This window comes from Oryx dammah, unplaced genomic scaffold (assembly GCF_014754425.2).
Source record: "Oryx dammah isolate SB20612 unplaced genomic scaffold, SCBI_Odam_1.1 HiC_scaffold_19, whole genome shotgun sequence".
NCBI classification, from domain to species: Eukaryota; Metazoa; Chordata; class Mammalia; order Artiodactyla; family Bovidae; genus Oryx; species Oryx dammah.
Genome location: NW_024070203.1, coordinates 46,765,012 through 46,785,261, shown reverse-complemented (window position 1 = coordinate 46,785,261; position 20,250 = coordinate 46,765,012). Strand labels below are relative to the sequence as shown.

Genomic DNA, 20,250 nt, shown 5'->3' with positions numbered 1-20,250 from the left:
GGAAATCAATCCTGAATATTCATTGGAAGGACTGCTGCTGAAGCTGAAGCTCCAATACTTTGGCTACCTGACGCGAAGAGCCAACTCATTGGAAAAAATCCTGATGCTGGGAAAGACAGAAGACAGGAGGAGAATGGGACAACAGAGGATGAGATGGTTGGATGGCATCACCAACTCAGTGGACATGAGTTTGAGCAAGCTCTGAGAGATGGTGAAGGACAGGGAAGCCTGGCGTGCTGCAGTCCATGCGACTGCAGAGTTGGACACGACTGAGCAACTGACCCGAATAATACTCCGTTGTATGGGGATGCCTCATGTCATCTATTCATCTGCCAGTGGACACTTGAATTGTTTTACCTTTTAGCAACTGTGAACAAGGCTGCTATGAAAGTGGCTGTATAGATATCTCTTGGAGACCCTGCTGTCAGTTATTTTGGGTGCCAGAAGTAGAATTAGACTTCCCTGTGGCCGACCTGGTAAAGAATCCACCTGCAATGCAGGAGACCTGGGTTCAATCCTAGGGTTGGGAAGAGCCCCTGGAGAAGGGAAAGGCTACCCACTCCAGTGTGTTGGGAAAATCCCCTGGAGAAGGGAAAGGCTACTCCACTCTCTGGCCTGGAGAATTCCATGGACTTTACAGTCCAGGGGGTTGCAAAGAGTCAGACACAACTGAGCAACTTTCACTTTGACTTTCAGAAGTAGAATTGCTGGATCATATAGTGATCCTATGCTTAATTTTTTGAGGAATTGCCATACTGTTTTCCATAGCAGCTGTGCCAACAGGGCACAAGGGTTCCAATTTCTCTATATTTTTATCAACACTTGTTATTGTCCAGTTCTTTTTTAGTAGCCATCCTAGTGAGTGTGAGGTGGTAGCTCATTGTGATTTTGATTTGCATTTCCCTAATGATTAGTGATGTTGAGCATCTTTTCATGTGCTTGCTGATCACTTGTGTATCTTTGAAAGTGAAAGTTGCTCAGTCATGCCCGACTCTTTGCAATCCCATGGACTGGGGCCTTCCACGCTCCTCTGTCCGTGGAATTATCCAGGCAAGAATACTAGAGTGGGTATGTGTTCCCTTCTGCAGGGAATCTTCCCAACCCAGGGAATGAACCCAGGCCTCCCTCACTGCAGGTGACTTCTTTACCAGCTGAACCACCAGGATCACTATTAAGTTCTTTGCCCATTTTTTAACTGTTTTTTTTTTTTTTTTAATGGCTGTGTTGTAGGTGTTCTTTGTATATCCTGGATATTAACCTCCTATCAGATACGGGCTTAGATATTTTCTACTATTCCATAGGTTACCTTTTCATTCTGTTAATTGGATCATTTGATGCATGGAAGTTCTTAGAAATAGTCAAATTTATCTATTTTTCCTTTTGTTGCCTGTGTATTTTTTGTCATAGCCAAGAAGTCACTTGCCAGATTCAGTGTCTGAAGTGTTTTTCCCAAAGAGTTTTATAGTTTCAATCTTATGTTTAGGTATTTGGTCCATGTTGAGTTCATTTTTGTGTATGGTGTAAGGTAAGGATCCAACTTTATTCTTTTGCTTGTGGATATCCAGTTTTCACAACATTTGTTGAAAAGGCTATGTTTTCCTCGTTGAATAATTTTGGCACTCTGTTTGAAAGTCATTTGACCATATGTGTGGGAATTTGCTTCTGAGCTCTGTTGGATTCCTGTAGTCCATATGTCTGTCTCTATACTAGTCTTTATAAATGACTATTTTTTAGTTAATTTACAATGGAGTATAGTTGCTTTGCAGTGTTGTGTTAGTTTCTGCTGTTGAGCAAAGTGAATTAGCTACACATATACATATATCCCCTCTGTTTTGAATTCCTTCCCATTTAGGTTACCACAAAGTGTTGAGTAGAGTTCCCTGTGCTATATATAGTATGTTCTCATTAGTCTTCTATTTCATACATAGTGTCAGTAGTGTATATATATATGTATATGTGATATATGTGTGTGTATATATTTATATATGTATGCTAATCCCAATCTCCCAATTGTTCCCATCCTTCTCCTCTCTCCGTTGGTATCCATGTTTGTTCTCTACATCTGTGTCTCTCTTTCTGTTTTGCAAATAAGATCATCTATGCCATTTTTCTAGATTGCACATGTATGTGTTAATATATGACATTTTTCTCTTTCTGACTCATTTCATGCTATATGACTGTCTCTCAGTCCATCCACGTCTCTATATACCATACTGTTTTGACTGCTGTGGCTTTGTGATTAAGTTTTGAAATGAAGAAGTATGAAATCCAACTGTGTTTTTATTTTTCAAGATTGTTTTGGCTATTTGGGATCCTCTGAGATTGCATATGAATTTTAGGATGGGTTTTTTTGGTTTTACAAAAAAATACCATTAAAAATCCCCTTAAAATTTTGATCTACTGAAAATATTCTTCTCTCAGATGGTAAAGAATCTGCCTGCAATGTAGGAGACTCGGGTTCAATCCCTGGGTTGTGATGATCCCCTGGAGAATGGATTGGAAACTCACTCCAGTATTCTTGCCTGGAGAATTCCATGGTCAGAGGAGCCTGGTGGGCTATAGTCCATGGAGTCATGAAGAATTGGACATGGCTGAATGACTAACACACACACACACACAAATTTGATAGAGATTCATTAAATCTATAAGTCACATTGAGTAGTATTGATATCATAATATTAAGCCTTCCATCTATGAGGATGGAATGTTTTTCCTTTTAATTGTATCTTCTTTGATTTCTTTCAGCAACATTTTATAGTTTTCAGTATACAAGTCTTTTGACTACTTTTTGTTACATTTATTTCTAAGTATTCCTTTTAATGGTATTTTAAGTGAAATGTTCTTAATTTCCTTTATGGATTGTTCATTGTTAGTATATAAAAAGGCAGCTGATTTTTTTTATCTGGAACTGTGCTGAATTCACTTGTTAGTTCTAACAGTTTTTAGAAACTCTTTGGCATTTTCTGCACATAAGATCATGTCATCTGTGAATAAAGATAATTTTACTTCTTCTTTTCCTATTTGGATGTTTTTTATTTCTTACCTAGTTTTACTGGCTAGGACTTCCAGTACAATGTCAAATAGAAATGACATCCTTGACTTGTTCCTGCTCATAGAGGAAAACCATTTCGACTTTAAACATTGAGTATGAGGTTGCTTGTGGGTTTTTCATATATGGCCTTTATAGTATTGAGACAGTTTCCTTCTATCTTCTATTCCTAGTTTATAAAGGGTTTTTCCTAATGGTTTTATTTTTTGATACTTTATTGTATGTCTCAATATGTATTTTAATAGTACATTCTCACCTAATCTTTTTTTTTAACCGCTAGTCTATCTCTTGAAATAATCAGACCATCTCTCTTGTAGCATTCCTGAGAGTGGGCTTTCCTGAGTGCATCTCCATTGTGTGCCTTTATCACATAGTCTTTTGTTCTCTGTATTTCCTACACATCAGTAGCTACATCCAGAAGCTGAGTTAGATGTATATTTGATGGTTGGCTTGTTTGTTTTGGGCATGATTTCATGGGTGGGTTAAATCTTTCAATGAGAGGTGTGTAATGTCTGGTTACACTAGACATTAATGTAATGTCTGGTTAAACTAGCCAATCTGATCACATGGACCACAGCCTTGTCTAACTCAATGAAACTAAGCCATGCCGTGTAGGCCCACCCAAGATGGGAGGGTCATGGTGGAGAGGTCTGACAGAATGTGGTCCGCTGGAGAAGGGAATGGCAAACCAGTTCAGTATTCTTGCCTTGAGAACCCCACAAAGAGTATGAAAAGGCAAAATGATAGCATCCTGAAAGAGGAACTCCCCAGATCGGTAGGTGTCCAGTATGCTACTAGAGATCGGTGGAGAAATAACTCCAGAAAGAATGAAGGGATGGAGCCAAAGCAGAAACAATACCCAGTTGTGGATGTGACTGGTGGTAGAAGCAAGGTCCAATGCTGTAAAGAGCAATATTGCATAGGAACCTGGAATGTTAGGTCCATGAATCAAGGCAAATTTCAAGTAGTCAAACAGGAGATGGCAAGAGTGAACATCGACATTCTAGGAATCAGCAAACTAAAATGGACTGAAATGGGTGAATTTAACTCATATGACCATTATATCTACTACTGTGGGCAGGAATCCCCTTAGAAGAAATGGAGTAGCCATCATGGTCAACAAAAGAGTCTGAAATGCAGTACTTGGATGCAATCTCAAAAATGACAGAATGATCTCTGTTCATTTCTAAGGCAAACCATTCAATATCACAGTAATCCAAGTCTATGCCCCAACCAGTAACACTGAAGAAGCTGAAGTTGAACGGTTCTATGAAGACCTATAATACCTTTTAGAACTAACACCCAAAAAAGATGTCCTTTTCATTGTAAGAGACTGGAATGAAAAAGTAGGAAGTCAAGAAACACCTGGGGTAACAGGCAAATTTGGCCTTAGAATACGGAATGAAGCAGGGCAAAGGCTAATAGAATTTTGCCAAGAGAACACACTGGTCATGGCAAATACCCTCTTCCAATAACACAAGAGAACACTCTACACATGGACATCACCAGATGGTCAACACCAAAATCAGACTGATTATATTCTTTGCAGCCAAAGATGAAGAAGCTCTATACAGTCAGCAAAAATAAGACCAGGAGCTGATTGTGGCTCAGAGATCATGAACTCCTTACTGCCAAATTCAGACTTAAATTGAAGAAAGTAGGGAAAACCACTAGACCATTCAGGTATGACCTAAATCAAATCCCTTATGATTATACAGTGGAAGTGAGAAATAGATTTAAAGGACTAGATCTGATAGATAGAGTGCCTGATGAACTATGGACGGAGGTTTGTGACATTGTACAGGAGACAGGGATCAAGACCATCCCCATGGAAAAGAAATGGAAAAAAGCAAAATGGCTATCTCGGGAAGCCTTACAAATATCTGTGAAAAGAAGAGAAGTGAAAAGCAAAGGAGAAAAGGAAAGATATAAGCATCTGAATGCAGAGTTCCAAAGAACAGCAAGGAGAGATAAGAAAGCCTTCCTCAGCGATCAATGTAAAGAAATAGAGGAAAACATGTATAATATCATATATGAAACAAATCGCCAGTCCATGTTTGATGCATGATACAGGATGCTTGAGGCTGGTGCACTGGGATGACCCAGAGGGATGGTACGGGGAGGGTGATGGGAGGAGGGGTTCAGGATGGGGAACACATGTATACCCGTGGCAGATTCATGTTGATATATGGCAAAACCAATACAATACTGTAAGGTAATTCACCTCCAATTAAAATAATTTAAAAAAAAAAGAAATAGAGGAAAACAACATAATGGGAAAGACTAGAGATCTCTTCAAGAAAATTAGAGATACCAAGGGAACGTTTCATGCAAAGATGGGCTTGATAAAGGACACAAATGATATGGTGCTAACAGAAGCAGAAGAGGTGGCAAGAATACAGAGAAGAACTGTACAAAAAGGATCTTCATGACCAAGAAAATCATGATGGTGTGATCACTCACCTAGAGCCAGACATCCTGGAATGTGAAGTCAAGTGGGCCTTAGGAAGCATCACTATGAACAAAGCTCGTGGATGTGATAGAATTCCAGTTCAGCTATTTCAAATCCTGAAAGATGATGCTATGAAAGTGCTGCACTCAATATGCCAGCAAATTTGGAAAACTCAGCAGTGGCCACAGGATGGGCAAAGGTCAGTTTTCATTCCAAGCCCAAAGAAAGGCAATGCCAAAGAATGCTCAAACTACCTCACAGTTACACTCATCTCACATGCTAGTAAAGTAATGCTCAAAATTCTCCAAGCCAGGCTTCAACAATACGTGAACCATGAACTTCCAGATGTTCAAGCTGGTTTTAGAAAAGGCAGAGGAACCAGAGATCAAATTGCCAACATCTGCTGGATCATGGAAAAAGCAAGAGAGTTCCAGAAAAACATCTATTTCTTCTTTATTGACTATGCCAAAGCCTTTGACTGTGTGGATCACAATACACTGTGGAAAATTCTAAGAGAGATGGGAATACCAGACCACCTGACCTGCCTCTTGAGAAACCTATATGCAGGTCAGGAAGCAACAGTTAGAACTGGACATGGAACAACAGACTGGTTCCAAATAGGAAAAGGAGTACATCAAGACTGTATGTTGTCAGCCTGCTTATTTAACTTCTATGCAGAGTACATCATGAGAAACGCTGGGCTGGAAGAAGCACAGGCTGGAATCAAGATTACTGGGAGAAATACCAATAACCTCAGATGTGCAGATGACACCACTCTCATGGCATATTAAAAAGCCTCTTGATGAAAGTGAAAGAGGAGAGTGAAAAGGTTGGCTTAAAGCTCAACATTCAGAAAATGAAGATCATGGCATCTAGTCCCATCACTTCATGGCAAATAGATGGGGAAACAGTGGAAACAGTGTCAGACTTTATCTTTTTGGGCTCCAAAATCACTGCAGATGGTGATTGCAGCCATGAAATTAAAAGATGCTTACTCCTTGGAAGGAAAGCTATGACCAACCTAGGTAGCATATTAAAAAGCAGAGACATTGCTTTGCCAACAAAGGTCCGTCTAGTCAAGGCTATGGTTTTTCCAGTGGTCATTTATGGATGTGAGAGTTGGACTGTGAAGAAAGCTGAGCACCAGAGAATTGATGCTTTTGAACTGTGGTATTGGAGAAGACTCTTGAGAGTCCCTTGGACTGCAAGGAGATCCAACCAGTCCATTCTAAAGGCGATCAGTCCTGGGTGTTCTTTGGAAGGACTGATGCTAAAGCTGAAATTCCAGTACTTTGGCCACCTCATGAAAGAGTTGACTCATTGGAAAAGACTCTGATGCTTGGAGGGATTGGGGGCAGGAGGAGAAGGGGACGACAGAAGATGAGATGGCTGGATGGCATCACCCACTTGATGGACATGAGTTTGGGTGAACTCCAGGAGTTGGTGATGGAATGGGAGGTCTGGCTTGCTGTGATTCATGGGTTCACAAAGAGTCGGACACGACTGAGCAACTAAACTGTACTGAATGTCTGGTTGCCTTTCCCTGGTGGCTCAGACGGTAAAGCATCTGCCTGCAATGCGGGAGACCCGGGTTCGATCCCTGGATTGGGAAGATCCCCCGGAGAAGGAAATGGCAACCCACTCCAGTACTCTTGCCTAGAAAATTCCATGGATGGAAGAGACTGGTGGGATACAGTCCATGGGGTCACACAGAGTCTGATGCTACTGAGTGACTTCACAATGTCTGGTTGCTCTCTTTTCAACATTCTGATTGAAGTCTCATTTAACAAGCCATTGTAGAGTGTTCTCAATTATCCTGTAAATCCTTGACTCAAAGTTGATTAAGATGGAGAAAACTCCAGTTTGAGGGGTTTTTAAACCACAAATTCATTAACTCAGCAGAACCAAGTATATGTGGACCCACGTAAGAAATAAAAAGAATGACAGTGTTTTTTTATAGATGACTAGCCCGTAGCTACTTTTGAGGAGGCAGTGTTGTTGTTGTTGTTCAGTCGCTAAGCAGTGTCCCACTCTTTGTGATTCCATGAAGCCTGCAGCAGGCCAGGCTCCCCTGTCCTTCACTATCTTCCAGAGTTTGCTCAGATTCATGTCTATTGAGTCATTGATGCTATTTAACCATCTCATCCTCTGCTGCTCCCTTCTCCTCTTACCCTCAACCTTTCCCAGCGTCATGGTCTTTTCCAGTGACGGCTCTTCCGCTCAAGCTTCAGCTTCAGTCCTTCCAGTGAATATTCAGGGTTGATTTGAGGCAGTTTTGAGATGAACCTAAATTGCTTTCTGAATTTGGAGATTTTCTCAAATATCTTCTCTCCTTGAATATCTCTCCAGTATTAGTGCAGATCCTGGCTAAGCCTTCCTGGTCACCTCTTGGAGACAGATGGGTACCGTTAGTGGCTCATGTAGGTGCCCCATTCCTTCATTATCTTTTCAACAGCATAGTGAATTTCAGTTTACCAGCCACAGCTCTTGAGTTGGTGAACTCTTATGATTAATCTGTAGGTGTGCTTGATGCTTGGTGGCTAACTTTAAAGGTAGATTCAGTTCTGCTCCTTGAAGCTTAAATCTAGCCTTAGGCATTTTCTGTGTAAGTATCTAGCAGAGGTTTATGTACAATATATATGGTGGCCACCATGGGCTTCCCTGGTGGCTCAGATGGTAAAGAATCTGCCTGCAGTACAGGAGAGTGGAGTTCAATCTCTGGGTTCAAAAGATGCCCTGGAGAAGGGAATGGCTACCCACTCCAGTATTCTGGCCTGGAGAATTCCATGGACTGAATAGTCCTTGAGGTCACAAAGAGTCGGGCAGGACTGAGGGACTTTCACTTTCATGTATAAAGCATATACACGGTAATCTTAGCTTGGGAGTAATCAACTATTTACATTAGGGAAAGGATGCTATGCTCACATGGGAGCTGAGGAATGGAATACCTTTCCCTGGTCATCAGTCACATGACTCCAATCAGAGGTGCTATTTTTTGAACAACTAATACTAGAAGACCCTACTTTTCTTTCCTGTTATAGTAGCAGATAATTTTGTATGATGTTGATATTCTTAAAGTACTCCCACAGATTTATTCTTTGACCCTACCACAAACAAGGCCTCTCTGAATTATGTATTCCTGAAATGCTAAAGTCATTTTGTGAACCCTGAAAATTTTCAGGGACTCTACAGTGAAGGTACTACGTTTGGAATGTACCTCAGTAATTATAGTTTATTGCCCTTTGTCACTACCAGCTATTTGTTGATAAGCTTGGGCTTATCAAGATTTTGCCATGACCTGTTCTGCCAAGTCATTTGGACTGTAAACAATGGATTTGGGCTTTGCTTAAGTTCCTGTCCAAAAATCTAACCCTTTAATGATTAAAAGGTATAAGCTAATAGGTATAAGTGACCCACCCACAGAAATCACACTGCTTGGCTGTGCAGGCAATTGCTTTTTCCTTAAAGAGCCTTTTTGGATTTCTATGGAATTGGTGTAGTGCTTGGATCCTATATGAATGACAGTGCTTTCCCCTCTATTCCTAGATCTTCAGAGTATGGGACAACACCTCTGCTGATTTCCTAGAAATGGGTCATTGCTCTTGGTGATAAGAAGCTTGGTTAGCATCTTTTGGGAGAACCAGTGGCATTGCTTCTTGGAGCGGTCACACTGCATGTTCCCAGTTTAACATCCACACAAATCAGCTCTACTGATATTGGCCTCTTATAAACACAATCACCTTAAAAATATTGGCATGAGGAATTTAGGAGTGACCTTATTTTTAAAAATGCATGAACTTCACATCCAGTCTGAATGCAGAATGTCCATGTACCTTTCTGTAGTAGGGACATGGTGTCCCATGTTTGGACTGATCTGCAGTTATCATTGTAATGTAGAGATAGAAATACCTCCACCACCACCCATAGTAGCAGCAGCAGCAGCTTAATACTTGCTAGGCTCTGTGTTCAGAACTTTAAATATAGCATCAATTAAAAAGCTCAGGCAAACTTGTTGTTTTCCTATTTTGCTGATCTGGGACCTGAAATCCAGGGGTTAAGCAACTGAACTGCCCACCACAGAGCTAGTAAATGGCAAAGTGAGAATTTCAGTCTAGATGCTATGACTGCAGAGTGCATCGCATGACCACCATGAGAATATACACTTCTGGTGTCCTCCTACCCTTTATGCCTGCAGGTTGGGAGCTCAATTACCTTAGAAAACTCCTTCCATTTATTTGACATGTAGCAAAAATGTACTCCTGCCACTGCCTCGTGTGTGGGCCAGTGTTAGACCTAGTTCAGTCAAGAGATGAACTGGATGGCATCCTCATAAGCTCTGATGAAAGGAGTTTCACTCCTCGTCATCCTAAGAGAACTCCTAGATGGAAATTTAGAAACAATGACACAGCCCTGCAGTCACAACAGTGTCTTTGTCTGGTGGTTGAGTCTTGGCAAAATCAAATTTCTGAGTTGCTTTGGATTGTGCTTACTGAAAAGTGCATTTTTAATGATGCTTGAAGCTTATCAAATGCCCTTTGTTGTTGTTTAGTCTCCTTAATCTTACATTGTTGTCTAGTGGCTAAGTTGAGTCTGACTCTTTGCAACCCCATGGACTGTAGCCTGCCAGGATTCTCTCCAGGCAAGAATTACTGGAATGGGTTGTCATTTCCTTCTCCAGGGGATCTTCTCGACCCAGGAATCAAACCCTCATCTCTTATGTATCCTGCATTAACCCGTGGGTCCTTTATCTCTGAGCCACCAGGGAAGCTCTTATCAAATGCCCTTGCTCATCTGTAAGACAAAACAAGTCGACGAGAGCCCATATCCTAGTCTTCCAATGTTCTAATATTCACATATACTTATAAACATCCTTTTCTTTCATTTAATTCACATTATATATAATCTTTTTAAAATCAATTTCTGTTGGAGGATAGTTGCTTTATAAGGTTGTGTTTGTTTCTGCTGTGCAGAGAAGTGAATCATCTATACATATACGTATAGCCCCTTTTTTGGATTTCCTTCCCATTTAGGCCACCACAGAGCACTGAGTAGAGTTCTCTGAGGTATATACATTAGTTCTTATTAGCTATCTATTTTATGCATAATATCAATAGTGTATATACTGTCAACATGTTAATTCAAGACTGACACATGAATCTCCCTGAAAGATGAATTTAGTGGTATTTCAGCATTTCTATGCACTGGTTTTGTCTGTTTCATCACATGAAGACCTAGTAATGGCAGTGATCAGGCTGAAAAAAATCAAGGAGCAGACAATAAAGGAATGACGATGGCCAGGGGTGATGCTGATGATCTGGATACAGGATGATAATAACTTTCATCTCTGTGGGCAGTTCTGTGTTCTAGAAACAGGAGAAAAAGATCTTGAGGCTGTGGGGTTCACTGGATAGAGGATGAGAGCAAAAGAATTGCTTTAGACTTGGACTTAACTTTTCTGTATAATACTGCTTTGTCTTAAGTAGACATAACCATCTTCAACTTACACAAAGCAACCTTGAGTAGCCTAGCATTGCAACGAGTTACTTCACCTTATTTTCATGACTTTAAGCAGACATTTGCCATCTAAAAAAAATTGAAGTATAGTTGATTTGCAATGTTATGTTAGTTTCTGGTGTACAGCAAAGTGATTCATATATATATGTATATATAAATATTCATATATATTCTTTTTAGATTATTTTCCATTATAGGTTATTACAAGATATAGACTGTAGTTCCCTGTGCTATACAGTAGGTCCTTGGTATTCATCTGTTTTATATGTACTGGTGTGTATCTCTTAATCCCAAACTCCTGATTTATCCCTCCCTCCCACCCTCCTTTCCCCTTTGGTAACCATATGTTTCCTATGTCCGTGAGTCTGTATTTCTGTTTTGTAAATAAGTTAATTTGTATCACTTTTTAGAATCCTCATGTAAGTGATATCACATTTATTTTTTCTTTCTCTGTCTTACTTCACTTAGTATGACAGTCTCTGGGTTCATCCATGTTGCTGCAAATAGCTTTGGCAAGGAACAGCTAGTAGAATTTCCTGGGCATAAGAACTGTAGTAAGTTTACAGTGTTTCTTCATTAAACCAGAAAAATGATAAAACATTTGATTATATTTTCTCTATTTGAGCTTGTTCACTGGACTGTTCAGTTTTTACTAGGGAACTAAGTTGCAGAGCACATGAGAATATATTTCACAAGATGTATTAACACATAATCAAAAAAAATAAAAAAAAACCCACATAATCACTGATGAGTTTAAAAAATAAATAATTGGATGCTGTTCTTAGGCTAGTCTTATTTAGTGCATCACATAGATAAGAAAGGCTTTGTAAGCAGCTGTTTCTAAAAATGAGCTGCTCTTTAATCAGGTACAAATTATGAATGAATGTGTTTAATAGTATTTAGATTGATAGAATGATTTTGGGAGTCAAACACCCATTTTTCCTCCTAAGCTAAGTACCTAGGGTGTTTTTTTTTTTTTTTTTTTTACTGATACTGGACACTAACTAAAGATAAAAATTAATATTTTTTTCTTAATTAGAATTATTTGAAATACTTGCTGTTTATTGCTGTCATTCATTTACTTCTGCACCGAATTTGGGGAAGCCCTGGGCCAGATACTATGCATGGTCCCAAGGATGGAGGAGAAAGATACAGGGGTATGACTCTGCCACAGACAAGAGTACACACAGCTGTGGTACCCAGAAGCTGACAAGCCTGTCTGAGAGAAGTCAGGGAGGAAAACCATGGACTGATGAAGGGTCAGTGGGAGAAGCCCTGTGCAAGGATGCAGGATGTGGGCATGGGGGTTGAACAGAGACCTTAATGTCTTCATACTGATAAGCCGAGAAGACCAGTCCAGTGAGAGAGGCTACTGCAGATAGTTATAAAGAGATATGGGCCTGGGGAAAAAGAAAATGGTGGTGAATATAAGGAAGTTATGAATTCTAGGTCCAAGCAGCAGAAGATTGTGATTCATTTAATGTGGGGAATATGATGACTCCAGATTGCAGCCCATTGAGTTTCAAGTACTGTATGGTACATTGGAAGGACTGATGCTGAAGCTCTAATACTTTGGCCCCCTGATGTGAAGAGCTGACTCATTGGAAAAGACCCTGATGCTGAGAAAAATTGAGCGCAAGAGGAGAAGACAACAACAGGGGCAACAGAGGACTAGATGGTTGGATGGTATGACTGACTCAATGGGCAGCAAACTCAGGGAGACAGAGATGGACAGAGAAGCCTGGCATGCTGCTGTTCATGGGGTCGCAAAGAGTCGCAAACAACTTAGCAATTGAACAACAACAGCAGCACGGTACATCGAGTATCAATGACCAATAGGTGATTGATACATGGGCCTACAAATGAGGTCTAAGATTTAATAGAGGGGGGTGGGGTGGTGGTTGAAGGTGTGAGTGTGTGGGTTCTGTAGGCAGTGTAAATAGAGTGAGGAACAGATGAAAACAGTCCTATGAACTGATATCACTTAAGGGATAGGGAATGGATAATCTGATTGTAGGACGATGCTCAGAAAAACAATTCATGATATTACAGACATCAGAGAAGGAGAAATGTTAAGAGAAATTTGACCGGAGTGGCAAATTCAGAGAAGGAATTTGAGGAGTCAAATTCAGAGAAGAATGGAAACATTTGGCAACAAGTTTTACTTAAAATGAAATATTTCTTTGAAGTGGAAGCAAGATTCTAAATAATTTTTCAAAAGTGATAGAGCAAAAAATGGTGTTTTAAAAACCACTTTCATAACTGCAGCTCTGGAATTTGTTACTGCAAAGCACAAGAAAAGTAAGATTTAGCCAAAGACATGGTGATTTTAATGTCTCAGTTTGGGTCTTAAAAAATGTGTTTTTTTTTCCTTTCTTCCTCCAAATATGCCAAAATAAGCCATCAAGCTGCGACTCATTTATTAACTGTTCAATGTTAGCTTTTGTGACATTTGACTTGTATCAGGCATGTTTGGAAAATGTGAAAATATTAAAAGATTATTATAATAGGAAGATCGAATCTAACCTTGATATGAGAACTCCAGTTGCTCGAATGTGGAGTAAATCTGTGACCATGGTTATCTGTCTGTTCTTCCAGCTCCTTTCCTTTCAGGTAGAACACTTGGGGTGTGGCAAATTTGCACCCTCACAGCTCGTTGTTGTCGTTCAGTCGTTCGATCATGTTCAACCCTGTGACCCCATGAACTTCAGTGCTCCAGGCTCCCCTGTCCGTCACTGTCTTGTGGAGCTTGCTCAAACTCATGTCCATTGAGTCGCTGATGCCATCCAACCATCTCACCCTCTGTTACCCTCTTCTCCTTCTGCCCTTAGTCTTTCCCAGCATCACAAGCAAATCGTAACACAGTTGCAAATTAGTTTTCCTGTCTCTGAAATCAAAAGTACATGTTCTCTAGAATTCTGCTTTTCAAACTATAGACTTCCACGCATTAACAGGCGATGAAATGGAAAATAGCAGAATATGCTCCACACAGTATGGAAAGTCTCATTTTGCCAAACACGCATTTCAGCTGTGTGTGTGTGTATGTGTGAGACAGAGAGAGATATTACTAGATTTTGCTGTGGATTATTTTAAAATATTTGAGGAATACTGCTTTTGACTTGATCCCCTTCCTATTCTAAAATTCCTCCATTCCAGTTCATCATCAGACTGTTCTTTAGGTGTAGTAATGTTTCCTGATAGTATGGTGGAGTGGCAGTATGAAAACTGTTAAGGAATGACAGCTAATAACAGAAGAGAAAGCATTAAGAGGTAAATAAGGCCAACATCTGTGTTGTATTTGACCACAAGACTGAATGAGCCTTTAAAATTTATTAGTATTCTGACTCGCAGGTCATTACTGTAATTTATGAAGAAAAGTTAGAGTATGCTATATATTCACAAACAATAGAGTAATTCTTTTGATGGTGGTATAAATAAGCAACCATATCAAGGAGAAATAATCGTTTTTGAGAAGTAATGCTACCGTGGCACATAAATTCTAGAATTGCCAATTAAATAATTGCCATATGTCTCTTCCGCCTGGCCACATAAAAAGATTCATTGACATGGTTATGAGATAAGTCAGTGTATTTATATTGGCCTCAACGAGGAGGAGGACACACCTGAGTCAGGTGTTTTGTTTCAGAAACAACTGCTTGAACTTTCCCTGCTGGTCCATTCTGCTCTGGGCTGTATTTTAGCATTTGTTTTTACTAGTATCCTTATTGCTACTTGGAATTCTTGTGAGTGAGCAATTTTCCTATAAAACCAAGATTAGATAAGAGTTTTTCTTTACTCACTTGTAAACTGTTTTTAATTCTTCTACAAACTATGAAATTTCATTGATTTTAGGTGGTAGCTCAAGAGGAAGACTGATCAAGGCTAAATCATTGCATAGGAAATGTGTTTCCTTTTTCTTTTTTTTTTAAACTGGAGACTAATTGCTTTACAATGCTATGTTAGTTTCTACTATGCAATAGAGTGAATCAGCTAACTGTATCCATATACCCCCTCCCTCTTGAGCCTCCTTCCCACCCCCATGCCACCCCTCTAGATCATCACAGAGCCCTGAGCTGAGCTCCCTGCGCCATATAGCAGCTTCCCACTAGCTATCTATTTTACACATGATGGTGTGTATATGTTAATCTTACTCTCTTAATTCATCCCACCCTCCCCTCCCCTGTGTACACATATCTATTCTCTATTATCTGTGTCCCTATTCCTGCCTCACAAATAGGTTCATCTGATTGCACAGGAAATTTGAAGGAATTGTTTTTGTCCCTCCACACACAGCTCTTGGACACTCTGCTGGCCTATGTATTTTTCTTTCCTGTATGCCTTCTTACAAAAACCCTGGGGTATTTGCTCAGCCCTTTTGCCAATCTCACCCCAGATTTTTGGCAATGATGTGTTTTCTGCCTCCTTTCCACTGCCAGTCAGCTGGCAGAGAAGGCCTTGGGGGTAGGGGATTTGAGGCTAGCAGTGCCATCCTGCTGTATTTCCTCAGACCTCTCCTTGTCCTTCTCTGGGACTCTTGCAAAGGTAGAGCATCCAGGTGCTCATGCAGGTGGGGTAGACGGGAGCTAGTGGGATGGGTCTGCAGGGATGGGGTTAACTCTGCCTCCCTGGCCACAGTTGATTGGCCCATGGCTGTACCCAGTGAGTCTCAGGCCCCTCCTTTCTCCCATGTGTATAAACACATATGCATCCTAAGTTGTTTCAGTCATGTCCAACTTTTTACAACCCTATGGGCTGTAACCTGCCAGACTCCTCTGTCCATGGGATTCTCCAGGTAAGAATACTGGAGTGGGTTGCTATGCCCTCCTGCAGTGTATATTCCCAACCCAGGGATCAGCCTGCATCTCCTGTAGCTCCTGAATTGCAGGTGGATTCTTTTACCTCTGAGCTGCTTGGGAAGCCCCTATGATTGTGACAAATTAAAAGATGGAGGTTTTTTTAAAATTCTATGGAATAAAATATTCTACCTGGTATTTGCTATCTAGCCATCTGATTTATTAGATGAGAAAACTGAGGCTTAGTGAGCTAAAGACACCAAAGTAGAAGAACAAGGGTAGGGCTTGGCCCCTGGGTCTAGGTTCTTCTTCCACCACTTGTTGCTATGTATCAAAGCCCATGAGAAGATGGGGCTTTAGGTTGTTGATGCACTTCGGATACTTACAGGGTAGGGGGTAAAACACAGGCAAGTCTTGAGCTTTAAAAGGAAGACAGTGTGTTTAGAAGACAATAGAGAAAATGGGCAGGGTTTATGTTGGACAGTATTAGGAAGCAAGATTATTACTTTCTCTGGGTTTTTTGTTCTTTACTCTAAGACTCAGAGTTGGTTGATACACATATTACACCCCAGCCAGATGGATGGGTGACATGAAGGTGTAATTTCTCTAGTCATAGTTTCTCTCACTAAATGATACCTGTACATCCAAAGGTTTGCTGTGATTATAAAGTAGTAGATCAGAAATTATTGTTCTTTGGAAAAATTTTAAATGCCATAAAAGTGAAAGTTGGTATTCTGTTAGAATGCCAATAAAAACTTGAAAAACTAACATTATATCCTTGAATACTTCCTCTACAGAATTTTTTGTTTGTTTTTCACTAACTATGCAGGCTTCCCTGATAGCTCAAATGGTAAAGAGTCTACCTGTAGTGCAGGAGACCCATGTTTGATCCCTGAGTCAGGAAGATCCCCAGGAGAAGGAAATGGTAACCCACTCCAGTATTCTTGCCTGGAAAATCACATGGACAGAGGAGCCTGGCAGGCTGTACCCCATGGGGTTGCAAAGAGTTGGACATGACTAAGTGACTTACACACACACAGTCAGGATGTTCACCGTGAACATTGTTGCTTTGTGGGTGAGATGCATTTTGAACATAGTTACACCATTAAATAGCTCCACACTCCCCATCTCAATGCCGGCAGATGTCATCAGGATATAGATTGTGTGGCACAAACCATCTATCACTAGTGTCAAAGGCTTGAAGTGTTGGGTAGAAGCCACTGTTGAGAATGCTGGTGCTCCCCTCTGTGTGTGGTACTGGCTGTTTGATGACTAAATAGTGTCACAAGAATGTCAAGATCAGCCTTCTGAGTTGGCATGGTGCCAGCTGGTCAGAGTGGCCACCACTTCCTATTTTGAGTGCACTCAAAATTGGGAGGCAGGCTGAATAAATAAAAAATAATGGTAGTTATCATCTGGAGTAAAATTGCTGTTTACTGTCCTTCTGAAATTTATCTAAATTGTATGTATTTTCTGGTATTTGTGACAGTGGTTTTAGACACTTTATGGATTATGTTGATTGTGGGTGCTCAGTCGTGTCAGACTGTTTGTACCCCCATGGCTTAGATCCAACCAGTCCATTCTGAAGGAGATCAGCCCTGGGATTTCTTTGGAAGGAATGATGCTAAAGCTGAAACTCCAGTACTTTGGCCACCTCATGCGAAGAGCTGACTCATTGGAAAAGACTCTGATGCTAGGAGGGATTGGGGGCAGGAGGAGAAGGGGACGACAGAGGATGAGATGGCTGGATGGCACCACTGACTGGATGGACGTGAGTCTGAGTGATCTCTGAGTGTTGATGATGGACAGGGAGGCCTGGCATGCTGCTATTCATGGGATCGCAAAGAGTCAGACACGACTGAGCAATTGAACTGAACTGAACTGGACTGGACTATAGCCCACCAGCTTCCTCTGTCCATGGAATTCTCCAGGCAAGAATACTGGAGTGGGTTGCCATTTCCTATTGCAGGGAATCTTCCTGACCCAGGGATCAAACCCATGTCTCTTGCATCTCCCGCATGGGCAGGTGGATTCTTTACCAACTGCACCACCTGGGAAGCCCAGGATTATGGGTTATCAGTTCAGTTCAGTCCCTTAGTTGTGTCCAACTCTTTATGACCTCATGGACTGCAGCACAGCAGGCTTCCCTGTCCATCACCAATTCCTGGAACTTGCTCAAACTCATGTCCATTGAGTCGGTGATGCCATCCAACCATCTCATCCTCTGTCGTCCCCTTCTCCTCCTGCCTTCAATCTTTCACAGCATCAGGGTTTTTCTCAGGGAGTCATTTCTTCTCATCAGGAAGCCAAAGTATTGCAGTTTCAGCTTCAGCATTGGTCCTTCCAATGAATATTCAGGACTGATTTCCTTTAGGATGGGCTGGTTGGATCTCCTTGTAGTCTGAGGGACTCTCAAGAATCTTCTCCAACACCACAGTTCAAAAGCATCAATTCTTAAGCACTCAGCTTTCTTTATAGTCCAACTCTCACATCCATACATGACTGCTGGAAAAACCAAAGCTTTGACTAGATGGACCTTTGTTGGCAAAGTAATGTCTGCTTTTTAATATGCTGTCTAGGTTGGCCATAGCTTTTCTTCCAAGGAGCAAGTGTCTTTTAATTTCAGTCACCATCTGCAGTAATTTTGGAGCCCTCCAAAATAAAGTCAGCCACTGTTACCACTGTTCCCCACCTATTTGCCATGAAGTGATGGGACCAGATGCCATGATCTTAATCTGATGCCATGATCTTTTCTGAATGCCGAGCTTTAAGCCAACTTTTTCACTCTCCTCTTTCACTTTCATCAGGAGGCTCTTTAGTTCTTCACTTTCTGTCATAAGGTGTCATCTGCGTATCTGAGGTTATAGATACTTCTCCCAGTAATCTTGATTGCAGCTTGTGCTTCATCCAGCCTACCATTTCTCATGATGTACTCTGCATATAAGTTAAATAAGCAAGGTGACAATATATAGCCTTGACGTACTCATTTCCCCTTTTGGAACCAGTGTGTTGTTCCCTGTCCAGTTCTAACTGTTGCTTCCTGACCTGCATACAGATTTCTCAGGAGGCAGGTCAGGTGGTCTGGTATTCCCATCTCTTGAAGAATTTCCCACAGTTTATTATGATCCACACAGTCAAAGTGTTAGGCACAGTCAATGAAGCAGAAGTAGATGTTTTCCTGGAACACTCTTGCTTTCTTGATGATCCAACCTATGTTGGCAATTTGATCTCTGGTTCCTCTGCCTTTTCTAAATTTATCTTGTACATCTGGAAGTTCATGGTTCACGTACTGTTGAAGCCTGGCTTGGAAAATTTTGAACATTACTTTGGTTGTGTGTGAGATGAGTGCAATTGTGCGGTAGTCTGAGCATTCTTTGGCATTGCCTTTCTTTGGGATTGGAATGAACACTGCCCTTTTCCAGTCCTGTGGCCACTGCTGAGTTTTCCAAATTTGCTGGCGTATTGAGTGCAGCACTTTCATAGCATCATCTTTTAGGATCTGAAATAACTCAACCGGAATTCCATCACCTCCACTAGCTGTGTTTGTAGTGATGCTTCCTAAGGCCCACTTGACTTCACATTCCAGGATGTCTGGCTCTATGTGAATGATCACACCATCATGGTTATCTGGGTCATGAAGATCTTTTTTGTATAGTTCTTCTGTGTATTCTTGCCATCTCTTTTTAATATCTTCTGCTTCTGTTAGGTCCATACCATTTCTGTCCTTTATCGAGCCCATCTTTGCATGAAATGTTCCCTTGGTATCTCTAATTTTCTTGAAGAGATCTCTAGTCTTTACTATTCTATTGTTTCCCTGTATTTCTTTGCATTGATCACTGAGGAAGGCTTTCTTATCTCTCCTTGCTGTTCTTTGAAACTCTGCATTCATATAGGTATCTTTCCCTTTCTCCTTTGCCTTTCGCTTCTCTTCTTTTCTCAGCTATTTGTAAGGCCTCCACAGACAACCATTTTGGCTTCTTACATTTCTTTTTCTTGGGGATGGTCTTGATCACTGCCTCCTGTACAATGTCATGAACCTCCATCCATAGTTCTCCAGGCGCTCTGTCTTCCGATCTAATCCCTTGAATCTATTTGTCACTTCTATTGTATAATTGTAAAGGATTTGATTTAGGTCATACCTAAATGGTCTAGTGGTTTTCCCTACATTCTTCAATTTAAGTCTGAATTTGGCAATAAGGAGTTCATGATCTGAGCCACAATCAGCTCCTGGTCTTGTTTTTGCTGACTGTATAGAGCTTCTCCATCTTTGGCTGCAAAGAATATAATCAGTCTGATTTTGGTATTGATCATCTGGTGATGTCCATGTGTAGAGTGTTCTCTTATGTTGTTGGAAGAGGCTGTTTGCTATGACCAATGTGTTCTCTTGGCAAAACTCTGTTAGCCTTTGCCCTGCTTCATTTTGTACTCCAAGGCCAAATTTG

General features: G+C 40.9%; 1 protein-coding gene across 2 annotated transcripts in view; it reads left to right on the top strand.

Moving 5' to 3' along the window:
• The window catches only part of EYA1 (EYA transcriptional coactivator and phosphatase 1), a 186,067-nt gene that overhangs the window by 118,226 nt on the left and 47,591 nt on the right, over positions 1–20,250 (top strand). The gene's annotated exons all lie outside the window — the stretch shown is intronic.